The sequence below is a fragment of the Sphaeramia orbicularis genome, chromosome 5, assembly GCF_902148855.1.
Source record: "Sphaeramia orbicularis chromosome 5, fSphaOr1.1, whole genome shotgun sequence".
In the NCBI taxonomy this organism is placed as follows: Eukaryota; Metazoa; Chordata; class Actinopteri; order Kurtiformes; family Apogonidae; genus Sphaeramia; species Sphaeramia orbicularis.
This window is the reverse complement of record NC_043961.1, coordinates 14,438,205-14,458,576: the sequence shown is the minus strand read 5'-3', so window position 1 is coordinate 14,458,576 and position 20,372 is coordinate 14,438,205.

The following is a 20,372-nucleotide window of genomic DNA, read 5'->3' as shown; positions in this document are numbered from 1 at the left end:
ACCAAAGGAGATTTCAAAAATAGTTGGAGTGTCCATAAAGACTGTTTATAATGGAAAGAAGAGAATGACTATGAGCAAAACTATTACGAGAAAGTCTGGAAGATACTATTAAAGAAGAATGGGAGAAGTTGTCACCCCAATATTTGAGGAACATTTGCACAAGTTTCAGGAAGCGTGTGAAGGCAGTTATTGAGAAAGAAGGAGGACACATAGAATAAAAACATTTTCTATTATGTCAATTTTCTTGTGGCAAATAAATTCTCATGACTTTGAATAAACTAATTGGTCATACACTGTCTTTCAATCCCTGCCTCAAAATATTGTAAATTTTGCTTTCCCACCCTGTATACATATACATATTGTGCATACTATAATATTATGTCATATTATAACATAATAAACTATTATTATTATTATTATTGTTATTATTATTACACTGGTCAACAACACATTTATTGTTTAAGTTTTTTGAGCTGATTTAGGATCATTTTGGTGTGCTGAATCCAAAAATCACATTAATTTTGCTCAATCAGGTCAACTTTCTGAACTATGCTACATATTGGCTTTTGAACATTTTTGCTTACATTTATGGGCATTTTCACATCATATGATACAAAATTCTTTCATATTTCTTGCAATAAATGAGTTCTGAAGATTTTACTTTTGCCAATTTATGATTAATGTTTTTTTTAATATTACAGGTGAATGAAATGGCTTCGACTAGAAGATCTTGCAAAATTAAGCCTGACGTATTCTGCTACATCTGCGGTGAATACACCATTGTACCTAACAGGAATCAAGTCACAAGTTTCATAAAGTGTGCTTACCAATCTTATTTTGGTATTAATTATTACATTTTGTGAGAAGATCAAATTTTTCAAAATCAAATTAACAAAAAAAACCTGACCTGATTGAGAAAAACAGATGTCATTTTTGGATTTAGCGGTGCAAAATGGTCCAGATTCAGTTGAAAAAACCTAGACAACTTGCAAAAAACATTTTTTTGTAACCCAGTGTTATTATTATTATTAATTTTATAGATACTACTTTGCCACTTGTTTCTACTAGTACTTTCCATTGTGCAATTGCAGTTTTTCCCTTCTGTTTTTTATAGTTATTATTTTGCTGTTTCCTTGTGGTATAGTTCCTCTTGTGTGTACATTCGGTGTTTGTGCTGCTATTGGAACCTCAATTTCCTGAGGGCTCTGACCAAAGGATCAATAAAGTTCTATGTAATCCAATCTAATCTAGACCCTTAAAGGTTCAATATTAGAGATTGGATTGAACTTGTGTGTTTGCATGAAGTTTCCGGTGGAATCTGAGTTTTTGCTGTTCACTGTCAATAAGGAATCCAGTCAGTTGTGTTCAAAACAACTCCCATGATTCCACGTCACAACGTAGACTACATGTCGATGGACGCCAGGGTGACAGACGCCAAAATGTTGACTGCATTATAGCTCACACACACCCCCCCTCCCCATGTTATTCCATGAAAATAATGAACAAACTTACCACTCAGAGTACACAATGAACACATTTTAACCAATGACGGTTTTGGTCTTTTACGTAGGTGTCCTGAGTTTTTGACAGCTGCAATGACCAATTCTGTCAAACATGCAGGCGGGTGGATGTTGGCGTCCCCACATCTTTATGGCTCCAAATTGCTTCACACAGGCAACACGGAAAGTGATATTTGGATTATGGCATCATTTCACAGCCAGGAATTGGCATCTTTACATACATTGAATGTTCCAGAACATCAAACTGCTTATTTAATACTGTTTTGATTGATTATTCCCTCGTGGCAGAATGTGTGTAGTAGTTAAACAAAGCTGTGACTCCATGTGTACACAACAGCCAGTTCTTCAGCGCAGAAACATCCCGACAGACTGTATTGCGGGGCTCTATATACACAGAACCTTCCACATGAAATAAAGCAGGTTCTCCCACAGTAAGGTACAATGACAGGGCTACGATCATGCGAATGTGGGAATATGTTTTGAATGCCGTGCTGGGGAGCCTGGGGTTGGATGTGACGTGTGCTGGATGTGATTGATTGTGTTGTTATTGCTAAGGACTCTCTTCCGGCTGCCTCCGGGACCCTTTTCGATCCATCCACTGTCTGTTTGTACTGCTGCTCATAAATTTTACAGCCCATGCTGGAACCTACTGGGAGCTTAAACAATTGCTTTATTGATGAATTTCTCTCATACAAGGGAGAGCACCAAACCAGACTGGCGTTGGCCTTTTTTTTTTCCAATACCGAAATGAATATTCTTGCGTTCTACGTATTTATTACTTTCAAGCTGATGTAATTCAGATTAGAGTGGTTCAGTAGGTGAAGCTGTCCTTGAACATGTTCCACTCATCTTTATTTACAACGTCTTTCCCCATAAATGAAAGGTATCTTTAGCTGGAGAGGTGAAATCATAGTTTATGTTGTTTGCAAAGTTGTCTCATTACCTTCCCCGTGGAGAAATAAATGTAAAATTGTAACATTAAACAAAGCCTCCCTTTGAGATTAGCCTTAGAGACCAGAGATTGTTCATTATAAAAGTAACCTCAGACTTTTACATTCCTCTCTAGGAAACATGAATTAATTACCAACTGTTGTGTGTACTGTGTTGTATGTGAGTGTGGAGACGGCTCAGGCAACTTTATGGTGTGCATGTGATGCTATTTATAGGCGCCGAGAGCCAGGAGGGGGATATTATGTTAGTGGGAGGATTATTGGTGTTATTAGTCTTGTGCTACTAACCTATATGAGGAAGACCTGCGGAGATACATTATGTCATTGAAGTGATTGTGTTTCAATGGACAGCAGAACAAGCCCAGTCACAATAACCTCTGGAAATCAGCAAATAAGCAAAGCACTAGCTGCTTTTAAAGAATAAATATTGCAAAGAAAACATGTTTAATTCTCACCAGGATCAGCTCCAGGTTCCTGGTGAGTCAACCGGGGGTTGGGGAAATGGAGTACTGAAATATTTATCAGAGCATTGCATATTCAGCTGAGGGTTCTTTGTGCGTGCTCGTGTGATCTTTCACAACACGTTCACAAATTAAATATTTATCGCATTTAAATAAAAAGGCAGTGCTGGGTCTCACCGTATGTGTGTGTGTGTATGTGTGTGTCTAAAGTGCATAGTGGGGAAGCGAGTAGTGTGCTATCAGGGATGATTGGTGTGGAGTCCCGGGAGGCGGGGGTGTGTTGAGCCTGTCAGGATGGAGATATGAGACTCACCTCCCTATCTACTCATTCACAGAGACTGGAATCAGCCTCAGCTTAACCAGGCTGCTGTGGACTGAGGGGGCTGCAACAAACAAAAAGAGTGCTGTGCTCACTTCCTGACCTGATGCTGCAGTACGCCGCTACATCCAACACACTGCACCGACACAGAGGAACGTTCAGCACTAGGAGGTGTCACATTCACATCCGATTTAGGGTCCAAAAAATTGACTACAGTGAGAAAGAAAATAAAACACATGGGTAATTAAGCCATAAAGACTGGAGCCTGATTGTAGCGTCTCACCGATTAATCGACATCGGTCAATATGTCACCGATTTATGAACTTTTTTGCTATGTGGAGATTCTGTTGCCCACTGCTTCTGTGTGTCTGTGAGATTTAGAAGAATAGTAAAGCCTGTTCAGTTTCTCTTTCACTTCTGCTCCAACAATCACCCTCCCCCAATCATGGACCACTATCCCCCCAGCTCCGCCAAGCACAGACTGCCCTGGGTATTAATTCTGTATTTTAATTGATGCTTACATTTTAAAGGATGGTTTTTTTTGTGTCACTACTTATAAAATATACAGGGTGGGGAAGCAAAATTTACAATGAACATTTAGTTGTTTTTTCTCAGCAGGCACTACATCAATTGTTTTGAAACCAAACATATATTGATGTGATAATCATACCTAACACTATTATCCATACCTTTTCAGAAACTTTTGCCCATATGAGTAATCAGGAAAGCAAACGTCAAAGAGTGTGTGATTTGCTGAATGCACTCGTCACACCAAAGGAGATTTCAAAAATAGTTGGAGTGTCCATAAAGACTGTTTATAACGGAAAGAAGAGAATGACTATGAGCAAAACTATTACGAGAAAGTCTGGAAGATACTATTAAAGAAGAATGGGCGAAGTTGTCACCCGAATATTTGAGAAGCACTTGCGCAAGTTTCAGGAAGCGTGTGAAGGCAGTTATTGAGAAAGAAGGAGGACACATAGAATAAAAACATTTTCTATGATGTCAGTTTTCTTGTGGCAAATAAATTCTCATGACTTTGAATAAACTAATTGGTCATACACTGTCTTTCAATCCCTGCCTCAAAACATTGTAAATTTTGCTTCCCCACCCTGTAGACTCACATCTTTTCCCAAAAGTCTGCTCTCCCCAGCATAAAAACTACCACATCTACAATCCGTCACATACTAGTTTAACGTAAGACTATTATTTTTTTTGTAACTTATGTTTTATTAGTTTTAAAAGAACAACAACAAAAAGAAAACACAACAACATAAATAAGTCTGGGTAGCACAGTCTTTATCAATTATTTTGCTTATATAATGTTCTTTTTTTCCACTTTTTGTTCATTTGCGGCTCTTGTAGTCTCAATCGGTGTGTTAGTTTTTCCATTAGAAATATGTCCTCGATCGTAGTTATCCATTTGATCCTTTCATCTTCCCCCAATTCCTTGTTATACATTTTTTTGCAGCTATCAACATCACCTTTACCAAATATTTATCGTATTCACATATCGTGTCATCACCAAAGTTGCATAAATAAAGAATTTCAGGTTTCTTTGGAATTGTGTATCCTAATATTTGACATAGGACATTGCAGATCATTTCCCAATATTCTGAAAGTTTTGAACATTTCCAAAAAACATGAGAATTGTCAACATCTATCTCCCGCATTCTCTCCAACATTCCTGATGCCTCTGGAACTGTTTACTTTTAAACTTGGGTGTAATAAAAAATCTTAAAAGATTTTTCCAGGCAAATTCCCTCCATGTCCGAGAGCTAGTAGTTGTATGATGTAATTTCCACATGTTTAGCCAATCTATATCATCAATTTCTACGTCAAATTCTCTTTCCCATTTCAACATAAGACTATTATACAACATTTTAAACTTGTGTCAATTATTTTTGTGAGATAAACAAAGATGCAACTGTTAATCCTCATGTCTATCATTATCTAATATATGACTGTTATATCCTGTATATATGAATTGTTCTTATTTCATGTATTGGCCAATATATCGGTTATTGGCCAATATATCGGATATCGGCTTTTTTTAGCCATTGATTTTGGCATCGGCCCCCAAAATCCCATATCGGTTGGGCTCTAATAAAGACTCAAAAATCCATAAAGCTTTTAAATGTTCTGCTCTCACTGCCTGGAACAATTTACGGACGTAGATCAAACTGGGAACTGGTCTCTTTAATTACATTCAAAGCCATTTTAAATGACTGGGAAAAGGATCAATCTGGATGTAGATGTTTTTCTATCTGATTAAATCGGGTTCTGCTTTGAGACGCTATTAAGGAACATTGCTGTTAGACTTTTAGTACCTTTAAAAATAATGGTGGCGTTTTATATGTCTGCTCTTATTTTATATATGGTTTTAGAATGGACTTTTATTGTGTTTTATGTTTAATTTTAGTGTGGATGTAGGGCTGTGATTTCTATTTTGTGTAACTTCTGCTGCTGCTGTTGTCTTCACCAGGACACAGATGAAAAAGAGATTTTAAATTTCAATGAGCTTTTTTCCTAATTAAGTAAAGGTTATAGTAGTAGTAGTAGTAGTAATAATAATAATAATAATAATATTTTTAAATCATTACAATATAATCCTCATGCTGTAACCTGTCGTTCATGTGAACATTTATTGAAGTTGTTTTTAATCGGATTTTATTCATTTGTGTGTTAATATATTCACTTCAGTAATTCCCCTCTGGTATTAATAAAGGATTCTGATTGTGATTCATGGGATTCAAGTGACATGAATATTAACCCTCAAAGACCCAAACAGCCACTGGCAACCAAAACCATCTACTGATTTAAACTGTTTAATACCTGTTGACCCATTAATCCTGTCAATCCATGTAAATAATTGGTGTAAAATACAGTTTTTCTTCTTTTCATGGTCATCAGATATGACCCATTTGGACGTTTAGAGGCTCCGTAGTTACCATGGAAACGCAGTCATCCTCTACAACACTGATTGATCTTATAGGTCCCAAAAGAGGAACTACTGCCATAAACATGAACCATACTTTATATTTCATTACCTTTTATCGTTAAACTTTCACACTTAAGTGAGTTTGCCTTGATGAGACACCAGACTTGTCCGTACCATTATGTTTGTGCTCTTTATACAGTGTTTATCCGTTGTTGGTTTTTTTTATATTTTAGTATCAGCCAAAGCACTTGACAGTGTTGCATATTCAGCTGCCGTTTCTGAATGTCTTCCAGGTTCTTGTCGTACAAAGTGGGCGACAGGTAATTGTCAACTAATTATCTTACTTGTTTTAGTCAAAATAGCCTCAGGAGGTAGAAGTGCAGGCAGCAGCTTAAATGCAGTTTGTGTCTAAAATCAGCTGTAAACTCAGGTACAAGTGTTTGTTTTACTACAGTTTTTTTTTTTTTTTTTTTTTCCATAGCACTATGAACCATGGTTAGTTCCAGTGGTCATCGCTTACATGGTTGTGTTTGCAGACCTACTTACCTCCAGCTACACTGACTTGTCTTCTGTTCATGACTATTATGCTTGGTCTAGGGCAGGGGTGCCAAACTCATTTTAGTTCAGGGGCCACATTCACCCTAATAGGATCTCAAGTGGGCTGGACCAGTAAAATAATACCAGTGAAATAAGTAAAATTACATTATGATAATGTTTACATCTACAGCGTTTCCTTAAAAATCTGAATAATGTGAACAACTTCAAATGTCTTAAGAAAAACAAGTGCAGTTTTAACAATATTCTGCCTCAGTTTATCAGTTTATCATTTACACATGTGCTTTACAACTTGCATTACAATTACAAATACACAAAACATTTAGTAGCAGGTATAATATTGATAAAATGGCATTTACTTTTCTCAAGACATTTCACGTTGTTCATATTTGTTCAGGTTATTCACATTTTTTGTAAAAGGATATTTTGTTAATAAAAACATTTTCATGTAATTTCACATTTTTACACTAAAACAAAGATAAAATCTGCAGTTGTCATTATTTATAGGTTATTATGATAGTATTTTTCTGGTCTGACTGAACTGAGATCGAACTGATTTATATGTGTCTGTATGAAACCAGAAATAAAATGACTTGTACACTATTGATTGTTAATATCTTCAGGTTAATTTTTGCATTTCACAAATTCATCCTACGGGCCAGATTGGACCCTTTGGCGGGCCGGATTTGGCCCCTGGGCCGCATGTTTGACACCTGTGGTCTAGGGGTTACCGAGGCTCAAACATGGCGTGAGACTCCCCTCTTTCCATGTTCCTTAACAAAAGGAAGCAAATTAAAAAAGAAACGGCCAGCAGTTAACCAAACTGCAATGTAAGTTATTTATTTATACAGGAATATAAATCAGGAAGGGAATCAAAGTAAAGAAAATAATACTTTAAGCCAGTGGTTCCCGATCTTTTTTGGCTTGTGACCCCATTTTAACATTACATATTAATGGCGAGTGGCGACCCCAGACATTCAAAAATAAAATTAAAATTAATTAAAATTAAAATTAATTTGGTTTTCAATCATGTAGTAGTTTGTTATACTATGTCACAAATGAACATTAATTTTAGACAACATTTAGGCTATATAATGTATATAGTGTACCTTTTTAAAATTTTTATAAGGAAAAGTGTGTGGTGTTTTAATTATAATGACACATATATTGAATCATTACAACATATTTTTTATTAGTAATTTTTTTTTCTTTTTTTTTTTTTATCAATTACTAGAAACTTCAGGTGACCCTATTTGAATTCCAGGTGACCCCAAGTGGGGTCCCGACCCCAAGGTTGAAAAACACTGCTTTAAGCCCACTATGCTTACCTACCAAATATAAAACAAGAAAAACCAAAGTCCATCAGTCTTAACTATACTCCTAACCCAAGAAACAGGAGAAAACCTAAACAAAGACAAGATACCTGCCTTTCGATTCCAATCACACAATAGAGCTCTCCAAACAAAATTTACAGGCTGCTAGTCCACAGGAAGTAGTTTGAGTCGACCTTATATCTTCTCGTTCGCCGCTGAGGAACCAATCATCGGACAGCACCACATCAGCAATTCATCCTCATTCAAAACATAACCTACAAAGAGAGAGAAGGAAAGAGAAAAACATACCCATACCTAGAAAGAAAACCTACAAAAATACAACCATCACTAACAGAGTATCACTAACCCTTTACAATGACTCAGCTGAAGTCAGATGTTTGTTTCACTGACCTGTCCACCTTTGGACTGATCTGTAGACTGGTCTGGAACTGTTCCCTCTATCGTGGTTTTGTTGGGGTGCAAGGAAATATCGGTTCTGCAATATAATATATTTCATTTCACAATATTGTATCGATATTAAAAAGTACTGTATCGAGATTTTTAGGTATTTATTCAAATGCAGGTATTGTGGAGGTTATTTTTTGTTTTTTTGTTTTTCTTTTTTGTTTATATTTTATGTATTATTATTTAATACTCTTATTAAATAATGATAGTTCCTTTGTTGGGATTGCACAAAAAATATGTTATGATGTTAGTTATGATCTAATAGAATATGAACATTTGAGCAGGGTCTTAAACTGTAATGTCTGTAAAACATAATTTCAGTTTTAACTATATTATTAACTATATTAACTGTGTCTAATTATGTGTAACTTTTGTGATATAGCATTAGATCCTGTTGTGATCAAACAAAAAATGTGTTTAGTATTTGTGCATATTTCTGGTGTAATTCCATTCTTCCAGGAAATAATCTTTTAAAAAAGAAACAAAATGAATAAAAAAATGGCCTTTTTAACAGTATTGTGATATATCGTGATCTATCATATTGTGATCCTAGTATTGTGATTTGTATCGTATCGCTAGATTCTTGCTAATACACACCCCTAGTGGTTTGTCAGATCAGTCTTGGGAAAAAGACGGTACGGTATGGATCTGTGCATGAGCAACGTAAGGTGAGTGATGTCCATGCAGTTATATTTGAAATGGCGATCCGTGCATGGACTACGGCTTACATTGGTATCACGACTGCGAGCCCGTCACAGATTTAAGGTCCGTGGTCATTACACGAACTTCTGTGAAAGACCGCTGTCACAGTTTGGAGGAGGAGCCTACAGTAGCCCAGAGGCACGAGAGAGATAAAATTGATTTTACGATTTCCCTTTTTAAAAAATTGTAATTAAAAAATCTGATTTCAATTTAAAATCGATTAACTGTGCAGCCCTACGTGATAGCCTACATATCAATATTGCCTGAAATGAAAAAAATGACTGTGATATGATTTTTTTCCATATCACCCAGCCCTAATGTTATCACTTGTTCTCTTTTTCAATAATTTAATAACTGATCAGTTCTTTTTTATAGACTGTATACATTAGTCATGAATTTGGGGTAGGACAATATAAGCTCAGCTTCTACTCCATTTGGTACATAAAGTGTTGTTAAAGACACAGTGAATAATTAACATTTTTGTCTTTTTTTTTGGTGTTTTGTTTAAATTTGTGATTTCTCTTTGTATTTTGTTCCCCTTTATATTAATCACGTTGTATGTCACACCAGTTCTTACAGCATTGGGCGTGCTATACGTACACATTTTTGTCCTTTAACGTGTTATTCAGCACCATTTTAGTCACATGTCGATTTACGCCAAGATCTCCGGTTTACATAACTGTAACCCCTAACCCTAACCCTAACCTTGCTCCTAATCCTCAGTGTGTGATATTTGATGCGGCATGAACATACATGCGGAAAGCTTATAATGCGTACAGATAACACACCAATTCAAGTGGCGATTTCATGATATCACGTTGGTTCTCAGGTCATCTTCATTGCATCCCATGAAAACAGTGTTTCAACACTACTCAATGGTGAATGGAGGGCCCAGACTCAAAAAGAATTCATTGTGGGTGAGGGGGACTAAAAAGATAGCCCAACAGAAAACCCACAAGCAGACAAAGGGTGTTTCTCAATATCACGTGAGTTCGGTCTTGGAAAGAATTGACTTCCTAAGAATGCAAGTCTCAAGTTGACAGTAGCACAAAATATATCTTGGGATGTTTGCCAGCCAAGGCCACCTGAGTCACCAACCAGAGCATCTTTGAATTAAGCTAGGAGACAAGAACAACATTTAAGAATTCTGTCCGATCTTGGTTTGTACAAACTTTTAAATGGAACAGTACTTGGGCCTCGACTGATGACATTACATGAGATTGCAAGAATAGATGAACTGACAAGAATGTGTTTTGAGAAATTCCCAAAATAAAACAGGAAACAAACTACAAATCGTGATGTCTTCAGACTATGGAGAGAGAAAACAAAACTTGTCCTTCCCAATACTTTTTGGCCCCCGCTGTAGTAAGTCTCCATGAGGACCCATTAGCCTACGAACCTATGACTCATCCTTCAGTTCTACGTACCTGAACATCGTAGCCCGTCCTGCTTCACGCTTTTCAGTCCATTGATAGGGATGAGTCTGGGTCACTGGTATCGTCCACTTCCTGTTCATAACTCTACTGTGTCCAGTGTTGAGTCGTTATAACTGTGTTAACTTTATGAGAAGTAACAATAAAACACAGATATAAGCAACTGACGAAGACTCTGAAGGCGAAACATTACTTTTTGTTACGCCACACTTTAAAGAATGGCAAACTCCTGCTGGGAATGAACTTGATGTATAATAAATCATATAGTATCAAATAGGAGAAGGTATAAAAGATGTATAACTCTCCTCTTATGTTTTTTTACTTGTATTTTTATAAGATAGATTTTGCTTTCATACTAATTCATGGTATTGATTTATACTTCACAACCAAAGCCAATATAACATACAAGGATCACTAACTGAAACAAAAGAATAAACAACTATCATAGTAAGCTGAACTTCTTAAAACACTATTTATATATAATCAGTTTCATGTAGAAAAAAAGACATTTATTTATATGGGAAGAAAATACATGTTCTTTACAAATTGCAGCTTTTACATAAAAGCATGTTTTTCATCTTTTTGGTATCATTTGGTTTTCATTTTAAGCAAACATTATTTGGATTAAATATTTTTCAGTTGCTCGTGAAAATACTGCAGTTGGATCTGTTCATCTACGACTGTACCTTTAAATCTACACAATATTTTGACTTTAAAAATTTAGACTAGGTACGTCTTTACCATCTCTTGGTTGGTCTTTAAAGATGGTTCAGACCTACAGCTGTCCAGGAATGACATTATTTTTCTGCTGTGTATAGTGCTGCCACGATTAGTCGACTTAGTCAACGCAATCAACCATGAAAATTAGTCGACGGCAATGTTTTTTGTAGACGAGTCGTTTTACTATTGACCACCTATTGATTTTTGGCTGCGGTACCTGGGAATCATGCTGGCATTGGTGCCTGCAGTACCTCAGAGAGAGAGAGATCCCCATCTTATAAACGTCTTGAGTTTCATTCCTCCGCTCTTAAAGTTCCCCTCTACCCAGTCCGTGGATTGGTACCCATTCATCCCCTCCCACCCCAGGTCCCCCACTCTTGCATGGAAAACATCCCACTTTGTCATTTTTTGTTTGGTCATATTTAAATTATTTATATTGTTTACATTTGTCATGGTACAGGTGACATTTTATGTTTTGGGCCTGGAGTTGTATTTAAAATCAAATGGACATAACAAAATAACAAACACTTAATTTTTTTTTTTTTTAATTAGTCGTTTAGATTAGTTGACTAATTGAAAAGTTAGTCGAAAGATTAATCTTTAAAAAAATTAGCTGTTAGTTGAAGCACTAGCTGTGTAATATGCAACAGCTGCTGCAAATGATCCAGAAGAATTTTCTTTTCTAAACGTACAGCTTTCCATGGCCATTCCTCACCTTAGTTCTGAACAGTGCACCACCAGATGAGGATACTATCTTCATTGTTCCTTCTTGGCCGGTTCATACTCTGATAATGTTAAAAGGAAGTTTTTCCTTCCATCGTCACAAAGGGTTTACTCTTAAACCATTCTGTTGGTGTCTGTGAATTGGGTTATTACCCCCCCCCTCCCCCCCCGAAGGGAAGGCAAGGGGTATTGTTTTTGGTTTGATTTGTTTGTTTACACTCTAGCAGCAAAACTCTTTGTTGAATTCATACCACATTTGGTTTATAGATTGCCAGTGATCCAGAATAGATCTCAGTATATTTTGGGAACAGTAGGTCAAAGTTCAAATTTTTTATGAATTTAAAAAAAAAAAAAAATCTTCATTTACTTATAATGGGTGAAATTTCAAATGTCTTTTGCAGCAAAACTTTTGGTTGAATTCATACCAAACTGGGTTTATAGATTCCCAGTGACACAGAATACATGTGATTACATTTTGGGAAAAGTAGGTCAAAGTTTCAATTTCTTATGAATTTTTAAAATCTTTTTTCTTCTCCTATTTTCTTATAATGGGCGAAATTTCAAATGTCTAAAAACATAAATTTTGTTTCAATTTACTTCAAACTTGGCACATATATAGAGGCAGTTGATATGCTGACATCAGCACACACATAGACATGATGACATCAGCTGGATCGATGCCAAAATAAGCTACAATATGTGGTAGGGGCAGGGTTTGTTGTGCCTGGAACCACTTGTTCAGAGTCTTGTTTAGACCAGCTCTAAATGTAAAGTGTCACGAGAAAACTTGTTACATTTGGCAGTGTATAAATAAAATCTGATTGATTGATAATTGAGCAAGCAAAGCAATTGCTGATTGCAAACATGCATCCACATTCTGGGAGGGTGTTTAAAGGTTCAAAGAATTGATTTATAACATTACAAACGATGCACTGATTCCAAAATTCTTTATTTAAAGTGACATCTTGGCCGATAGCCGATACCAATGTGACTCTGTTTTTTGTTATTTATCCCCTCTAAATAAAGAAATATTGATTCATTCATTTTGTGAACTGCTTAATCCTCTAGAGGGATGGGGGGATGCTGGAGCCTATCCCAGGTACCAGCAGGAAGAGGTGCAGGGTACATCCTGCACGTGTTGCCAAGTCATCACAGGAGAAATTTTCATTCTAAATTTAAAAATAGCTCCTATTTTAATGTCTTTCAACCCTTCATCACATTATCTCTAATTGGACACAGATTGAAACAAATTTATGATGAAACTTTAATATAACAGATAAATATCTGCCCCTGCCATCGGTGAAAATGCATTTGATATGTGTCAATGTCAGGCTGATATACCTGTGCATCTTTAACCCATAAAGACTCAAACATCCACTGGTGACCAAACACTGGTTAATACCTGTTGATCCACTAATCCTATAACATGTAAATAATTGGTGTAAAATGCGGTTTCTCATTTTTTTATGGTCATCAGATATGACCCATTTGGACGTTCAGAGGCTCCGTAGTTACCGTGGAAACACTGTCATCTTCTACAACATTGATTCACCAGTAAAACCCATGGAGTTGGATTAATGACAATAGATGGAAACAGTTTATATTCAGTTAGGGATATATTTTGCTGAAAAAGTCACTTTTTCTTCACTTTTCTCTGTTTTTGATACAATTACCCTCAACTTTAATCTGAGTTTTTATGAACATCTACATGATCCATGAATTAATTATATAAGAAAATTACTGATTTTTTTTTTTGTAAAAACATAAAATACAGAGGATAATATAATAAATGGTCATAAATCACTTAAGAAAAGTTAAATATAGAGAAAAAAAAACTATTTTGGAACTGCCAGATAAGTAGCACTGGGTCTTTATGGGTTAAACATAACTTTTTTTGTGTCACAGTGGTTGATATTATCTAAGGAGGTGAGAGCTTATGATATGACAATATAAAAATGTAGCAAAAATATTCAACACTTGTCATTTTTGTTTTTAAAAGCATACAGGCATGCCAAAATGCCAAATGAAGAAAACTGAACATTTTTATATTTCTACAGTGTGCAAGATAAATGCTGTTTAACTGCAGGTAATTTTCATGGATCTATGAACACTACGCACTACAGTCAGTTACTGAACTGTATTTGGCTCATGCTGTGCAGGTATGCAACAAGAAGAGCAAACAGCCCAACCAACACTGATAATGAGTGATATTTCAAATTAGAACCCATGGTAAAAATGAACTCAGTAAATGGGTTCATCTTTTCAATCTGCAAAGGATGAATTAGAATGGTTTGACAGAGTTCTTCACCAATATATAAAAAGCACAAAACAAACTGAAAACAATGATATAACGTTATTACAAGCAAAACTCAGCGATAATAGAGTCCTTAAAACATTGCGGACGTAGCAAATAAAAATGAAAATGTAAAGTGTATTGTGTGCCAATAAATATTTGGCATCAAAACTATTGATGCTAGCAGCGATGTGAGCTTGTAACAGTCGACTTAGGATAGAAACAAAGGTTAAAAACACAATGATGCACAAGTTCATTGGTCGGCAACCTTTAACACTCAAAGAGCCATTTCGACCCGGTTTCCATGGAAAAGACAACACTGGGAGCCGCAAACACTTTTTGACATCTGAAATGAAGATGTTAGCCTATATATACCATAAATTCCGGACTATAAGTCGCTACTTTTTTCCCACACTTTAAACACTACGGCTTATACTCCGACGCGGCTTATACAACGATTTTACCGGTACCACGACTTGGTGCCGCCGCGGCGCACCTTGGGGCCAACGCTAGGTGCCGTTGCACCGCCGTACCATGGCTCGGTGCCAGGTGCCGTGGCACTGCGGTGGTGCCTCGGCTCAAGGTGCTGGTGGTGCCGTGGCACCGGTGGCACCCAGTTTTGGCACCGCGGTGCCATGGCACCTGACACCAAGCAGTGGCACTGCGGTGCAACGGCACCTGGCACCGAGCCCTGGTACCGCGGTGCCATGGCACCTGGCACTGAGCCGTAGTACTGCAGTGCCACGGCACCTAGCGTTGGCCCCGAGGTGCCGCGGCACCTTGGTCGTGCCATGGCACCTGGCATCATTAAATGTTCTATTTTCTTCAGATATTTTTCTTTTCTTAGATTTCTCCATACTTGGCTTACCTGGGGTTGAAAGTCTCGATAAATGTACGGCGTTTTGGCGGGCTGTTGGAGAGTGTGACGCATATTTTGAGCGATGAAAAATAATACTATACATATATATATATATATACATTTATATATATATATATATATATATATATATATATATATATATATATATATAATTTTATTTTAAAATTTCGAGATCACAATAATCTTAAAATTTACAACTACAATTAAACAAACGAACAAACACAAATAAAATACTTTGTTCAGATATTGTGCAGTTTTGGTGTCGCAGGGCATTCTGCTCATGCCGCTGCCGGCTGACACGTCAAGTGCTGTCAAACGTCTCTGAAGAAGGTGAATGCTGATCACCGAAATTGCACAAGGTCTGAAGAAAGAAGTTAAAGACTGACTTAATAAGAAGACATGATACACGTTTTTGTGTATGTGTAATGGTCTGAAAACACTTGTGAGAGGAAAAGTCAGTAGGATCTGAAGGCGTTCTATGTAGTATTGATGTTCCAAACGTTCACCATTAGGGGTCAGTCTGATACCAGAACATAATTCAAACTTAATTCTACCAAAACTACCAACGAATCAATGCTATGTATCCACAGACTGGATCAGTCATTGAATAAAGTATAAAGGCTATTATTTCTACACACCTGTATTGTGGTATCATCAAGTTTTCTTCTTCAAACTATAACTCATAGACGCTTATTTTAACAGTCGCTTAAACTAGCATTGTGTCTTATCTTCACATGCTGTATCAGCTGATAGTTTACATTATAGCTCTATTAGCTTAGCTCTGTTTTTAGGCAGAAAACAGCCATAGCCACGTGTTTGGTTTGTGTTTTAAATAGCAGAACTAAAGATCTGTTTGGAATCCAACAAACAAGGTCAGAACTGTCACAGTTTAGACTGAACCGTGGATCAACAAACAACAACTTACCAAAGATAATAACATCTGATAATAACTTAATACTAATGCTGTCAAACGATTAAAATTTTTAATCAGATTAATCACAGGGTTGCTGTGGATTAATTTCGATTAATCACGATTAAATGATTGTGTTTCATTTTGCATGAGCAAACAGACTCAATAAAGAAGGGAATATATGTGCACTTAATGTGTTTGTTGCAAGCTGGGCGACGTGTTAGCTGAAGTGCTAGCAGAATTCCCGACTAACGTATGCTTCGCGTTAATGTGGTATTTTAAGGTGCAAGTGCTTCAGTGAAAGGAAAACTCCTTCCTGCAGAGTGTGTATAATACTTACTGTCGGTCGACTGTTCCGTCTTGTTTTTTTTTGTCCTCATATTTCCATCCAGAGCGCCAATGTAATATTTAGCGTCTTCCATCTGTATAGGTTGGTTCTGCTGCCTGTCACTACCGGATCAATTGCCCATTTGTTCATGTGCAGCGCTAGCTGTACTTGGACAAACTGCCCGCAATGTGTTGCCAGGGATGGATTAAAATTCCTGATGGTCAGCATTACCGTTTAAATTCTAATTATCGTAATAACCTTGTTTGATTACTGCACTTTGAAAGCTAATGGTACTTCTCATTTCCTGGAGAAGCAGCAGCATTCCAGGCTCTATCTGTCTGTCTGTCTGTCTGTCTGTCTGTCTGTCTGTCTATCTATCTATCTATCTATCTATCTATCTATCTATCTATCTATCTATCTATCTATCTATCTATCTATCTATCTATCTATCTATCTATCTATCTATCTATCTATCAAAAAGAAACTCAAACAACTCAAACTTGATATGGAAAATGGTCAAACAGTGGCCATAAGGTGCCATCTTTAATGCACATTTGTATATTTGATTGTTTACAAGTTAATATTTTAATATTTCTGCCAACAGAAAGTACATTGTGGCTATTATTTTATTTTATTTATTTGTTTATTTATTTTTCAAAATACATCTTGGTTAAATTATTTCAGTGTGTGTATAAGTACTTTTTGAACATTTTGAGCACAATTTCAACAATATCGTGACAATAATGATAACCATGATAATTTTGGTCACAATAACCGTGATATGAAATTTTCATATCATTACATCCCTGTTTCTGATGATGGATTAATCCGCGTTTACGTGTTAATTTTGACAGCCCTACTTTATAACTTCATAAGCCTCAGAACCACACTCATATGTGTAGAAGAAACACTGTCAGTTCAGCATCCAACTCCACTCTTTTCATTTACAGCTGAGTCCAGCGGTCAAAACAACAATGTTTTTAGCTTTTGTCATCGAGTCACTTTCACCTACTCAAAAGTTTTCCTTGTCCCATCTGGTCACTTTCAGATATTTTGGTCAAAGGCCTAATTGCCAGGTTAGCATCAGTCCTAGTGAGCCCAGAGTTGTAATAATGACTTACTAGTAAAACTATCCTGAATTAACCTCTTTTGTCCTTCCCTTTTGGCATTTGAGTAAACGGTATCCCATTCTACTCTTTGAGTCTGGTCACCTAATGATGTCTTCAGAGCTAATGAAATAACCTCTGTAAATAAAGAGGAACATTTAGCTGTAATTGTTAGCTGATGGCTCTACATTTTGCTGCTCAGAAAAAAATGGAGAAAGTTGACAGATAATTTGTGAAATTGAAATTAGATCCTTGAGTCCTGTTTAGTATCAGCGGTACAGGAGGCAAACAGGACCGGTGCTGTTTCTCTCTAGCTCGCTGTTAATTTCCACAGGGCAAATGTCGGTGTACCGCCTCCTCGCTAATGACGCCTCCAGGAATCTGCAGTAAAGACCAATAACAACAGCGGCGCTTTAATCACAGCATGTTCACATCACATTGCTCCTAATGCACATTTAAGTCAGGTTCTGGAGGTACCTTCAAAGCACAACAAAACACAAACAGGTTTTGTTGCTGTTCCTGTGGTGAACTTGAAGTTGAACGGGAAAGGCGCCGCTTCGGCTTTAACGGTAACGCCTGCTGTGACACAGACATCAAAAATTAGCCAGATGTAATTTGCATTGAAATAGTACATGCAAAATAATGCTTCATCAACAACAACAACAACAACAGCAATTAACCCTTTAACGCCTGCTTGGAATTGTCGTCTGTTTCAGGTTCATAAAAGCTGCTGTGAAGATGTGCTTGTGTTCCTTTTCTTCTGTGGTTTTGCTTTACTGCGTGTTTGAGGGTCAAAACAGGGTGGAATCACAGAAAAAGACAAGGAGAGGAATTGAAGTTTGACAGGTTTTGACTAAATAAGGCACTTAAAATGTACATAAATAAGAGATTTAGGATGATGAACATGAACTGTGAACTGGAACACCTGTAATTGTTAATTTCAGGTGATTTTGTTGATTGTTACTTATTTTTGTTCTTTTCACTCATTTAGATTTTTTTTGGCTAATTTTCACTCATAGGTTGATTATTTTTGTTTAATTTCTTACATTTGTGAATATTCTGAGAACTTTTGTTGATTTTGTTGATTGCTTTGCTTTTTTTTTTTTTTTTTTTTTTGCCAATTTAAACTTTCAGTCCAACGGCTCGAAGGTCCAAAGGACTATTGGTATCAGTTGTTGTCCATTGTCCCTAAACAACTTTTCAAGAAACTTTTCTGTAACCGTCCGCCAGAATCAATTGAAATTCATAGCAGAGGTTCCTTGGGGAAAGGTCTACCAGGTTTGTTCAAAGAATTGAGAAATATTGATTTTTTTTAAACGAATTTTTGAAATTTATCAAATCCCCATTGGTTTATAATGGGAAAAATTTCCAAGTGCTATAACTTCAAAACAGTTGAAGATATTGATATAATTACTATTGGTAATAGATACAAAGTCACATATGGGCTTACATTTGGTGCAATGACCTTTGACCTTGAGTGACACTGATAGGTCAAACAAATGTCAATTAATGTCTTTAAATATGCCACTGGATGACAGGACCCTTGGTCCTCGGGCTGCTCGATTATAGAAAAAAAAAAAATCACGATTATTTTAGCAATAATTGAAATCACGATTATTAAAAACGATTATTTGTTAACCTTAAAGTTGTTTATTTTTTTCTTGCAAAACAATGTAAAATATACTCTTTAAACATAAATAAAGCTTTTAACCACTAAAACAAAGTATGTTCACTTTTGTATGAAACAAAAAAATCTTTGAATGCAAATAAGTGTACTGTAAATTCAAGTATGTTTCCTTTTGTAAATAAATAGTGCACTGTAATTAAACTGCTATAGACTTGCCATAGAACTGTAGCAATTTAAAAAAAAAAAATAAAAAAAAAGCTCATGTAAAGTGCAAATTATAAATTCAAGTATGTTCAATGTAGTATGAAACATAGTAAATTCAGTGGCGTGCCGTGAGTTTTCAGTTCAGGCCTTCTGTATACATCAGCCACCTACAATACACACGTTAGGGTTATACGGGTTAGGGTTACGTTAATACGGGAGCTGCAGCGTAAAGAGATTCGGAAACTGAAGATTGCATTGCGGACGAAGTTGTAGACGGAGTTGTTTTTATTTGTTTTAGTTTTTCATGAGATTATGATAAAGGTGGCGGTGGTTAAACTTTAGATGGTTACAAAGGTTTGTTGTGTTAGCGGTCGGTGCGGACACAACTACGAAACACTTTTTGCACGTGATGTGTTTTTGCTCTTCGTCTTCTTCATCAAACCCAAAGTGATTCCATACAATTGAATTGGACTTGCCTTTTTTGTTTACCAAGCACTTCTGCTGTGATTCTCCTGCCGTTTTTCCAGACCGCTAGGTACAACTGTCCTCTTGGGGTGGACCTGCCGGCTAGCTGGCAGCAGTAGCTTAGAGGGGGGCGGGGCAGAGCAGCTCATGGTAGCTTGCGTGCGCGTGAATTAAAACGACTCAAAATTAATAATCGTTTTTTCTCGATTACATAATTTTTGTAATCGTTGCGTGTAATAATCGAAATCATAATTGAATTTTGATTAATTGCACAGCCCTAATCCATAGTATGAATTTGGTGCAGATATGTCAGTGCGTTCTTCAGCTAATGTGATTTTGTCATTGAATGGACAGACAGACAGATGGACAGATGACAAAACAACTACAATACCCCTCGGCCAAGGGGTAAAACCCACAAGGAAAATAGTGCCTGTTTTTATAGTGAGTTGGTCTCACT